The sequence below is a fragment of the Pteropus medius genome, unplaced genomic scaffold (genome assembly GCF_902729225.1).
Source record: "Pteropus medius unplaced genomic scaffold, Ma_sr-lr_union100, whole genome shotgun sequence".
NCBI classification, from domain to species: Eukaryota; Metazoa; Chordata; class Mammalia; order Chiroptera; family Pteropodidae; genus Pteropus; species Pteropus medius.
In genome coordinates this window covers 1,672,210-1,674,679 of record NW_024350921.1, presented here as the reverse complement: position 1 = coordinate 1,674,679, position 2,470 = coordinate 1,672,210, and the positions used below count along the sequence as shown (strand labels likewise).

General features: G+C 35.4%; 1 pseudogene; it reads right to left on the bottom strand.

Moving 5' to 3' along the window:
* Nucleotides 1-998: 998 nt before the first annotated feature.
* Nucleotides 999-1,117, bottom strand: LOC120584497 (uncharacterized; annotated as a pseudogene).
* Nucleotides 1,118-2,470: the final 1,353 nt, after the last annotated feature.

Sequence of the window (2,470 nt, the reverse complement as noted above, 5' to 3'; positions counted from 1 at the left end):
AATATAGAAAAATCTTTAACTGTGAATGCATATGAAAAAAGAGCATAGATGTTTAAGCTGTGTGGCAATTTAAAAAAAACAGATGTTAAAAAACATTCTCTATTAGATTACTATAAGAAATGGAATGACTTCTTCATTGGGAATTACTGAGATAATTTCAACAAAGAAAAAGAACGACTGATTGACTTGAACTTTCTCTCTCTCTTTTAAGATCAACCTACCTTTCTTCAAACTAGAAATGGTAGAATAGTCCTTGAACCTTGTAGGAACCTGGGTCACCAGCATCTCAAAGAAGAAAAGAAAGTATATTGTATTAATTTTAGAATGTTTTCTAGATTCTCCCAAAATCTTAGATAATTTATGAGTATCTTAAAATATATGATCATAAGTAAGCAACTTAGGTTTGCTAAGGATAGCCAGTTTTTCCTAATTACATAATCAAAGTGAATGGTCCCTCTATATAGCAGATCTTGAATTCTGAAATACATTTGATAAAAATCTATCATGATATACTATATGCACAGTTCAGGAGAAGGTGGGCAAAAGTAGTGGAAGGAAGATTTGCCCATACTATTTCAACTAGATCAACTCTTTATACATTGTCTTCAGTGCTAGTTCCTAATATTTATTTGAAAGAAGATTTCAATGATTGTGAGGAACTGACCATCATTGGGTTATGTCTGAGGTCAGAAAACTATACCTCGTAGACTCAATTTCTTTCTTTCTTTCTTGCTTGCTTGCTTGCTTGCTTTCTTTCTTTCTTTCTTTCTTTCTTTCTTTCTTTCTTTCTTTCTTTCTTTCTTTCTTTCTTTTTCTTTCTTTCTTTCTTTCTCCAAATGCTCTTTTTTTTCTTTCTTTTCTTTCTTTCTTTCTTTCTTTCTTTCTTTCTTTCTTTCTTTCTTTCTCTTTCTTTCTTATTTTAGGCGAGGCAACACTTGGTTGACCTCACAGATGGCAAGGACCTTGTCAGCTTACAATACCTTAGTTTTTATTTTTTACACGTATAGAACCTGGTCTTCCTATGTGGTCTATCATCTAAGTACTAACCAGGCCCGACCCTGCTTAGCTTCCAAGATCAGAAGAGATTGGGCTTGTTCAGGGTAGCATGGCCATAGACTGAACTCAATTTAGTTTGCTACCGGTTTAATACTGAAACATAGCCACTCCTTTGGTCTCTAATTGTTTGCTACAGCCATCTGGCTTACAAAGTCTAAAATATTTATTCCTAGCTAATACTTGGGTTATATGATACTTTTAATGCAATTAATATTTATAGAACAAGCATATTCTTTATAATATATTACACGCCCATAATTTAGATTAAGATGATGGAAGTTAAAAATATTTTTGACAGCAAATAATAGAAACCCAACTGACAATGGCTTAATTAACTATACAGGAAATTATCCTTTTTGAATAAAATCGGGTCTAAACATAGTAATCCAGAGCTTGGAGGCTGCATACAGATGTCAGCCAAGACCCAGGCTTCTTCTAACTTCTTGCTTTGAGTAATTTTTTTTTATGTTCATACTCATGGTCACAAGATAACTGTTGCACCTCCAAGGATCACATCTACATTACAAATAGGACAAAAGGCAATAGGCTTCCTTCTGGTGAGGGTTTTTCCTTTTTCCTTTGGAGGCAAAGATATTCACAATAACTAACTTTCATTTGTATGTTTCATTTGTCATGGTGGATTATTTATTCAATTATCCAACAATCAATATTGACTGTCCACCAGACTAAGCACAATGAAAAGTACTAATGGGATAGTAGTGAGTAAACATAAACAAGCTCACCAATTAATGAGACTGCAACCTACAGATGAAGGCAGATGGCTAAATAAATAATTATAATGAAATGTAACAGATTTTATGATATTGAGATATGGAATATAATGGGAAAACATCAGAGGCCTAAAAAAGTTAAGAAATACTTCCCAGAAGAATTGAAGCTTTGAAGGATAACTAGGAACAAACATGTACTAGGCAAAGAAAAGCCATATGCTATGTCCCAGAAGTGAGATGAGCCTAGCATTTCTGAAAAAAATGTCCAAAAACTTATTATTACCAGAGCGTGAAGTGGGCATGGGGTGGGAGACCTGTGAAGGGGAGATGTGAGAGTTCATCAGAGGCATCGCATGCATAGAATGTCACTCCTTAAGGAGGTTACCTAAAGGGTGTTTATCCCATTCACCTGAAGGGCACTTGGAGGCTCCTATGGCAGAGAAGTCCTTAGAAAGGTCTTTAGAAAGGGATTCTAGAGGACTTGGTGACTGGTGACTCTGGAACGAGACAAGGCTGTCTGTCCTGGTCAACCAGCTGTTCATTTGAGAGAATAGAGGTGACACATGCAAAGAAAGGGCCATCATGAGTTTAGCCTAGGCCATGTGAAGTTTGAGGGAACTGTAATCTATATAGATATATGCATATTCAAGTTGGGCAATTAGTACGCAGCCGGACATCAACTT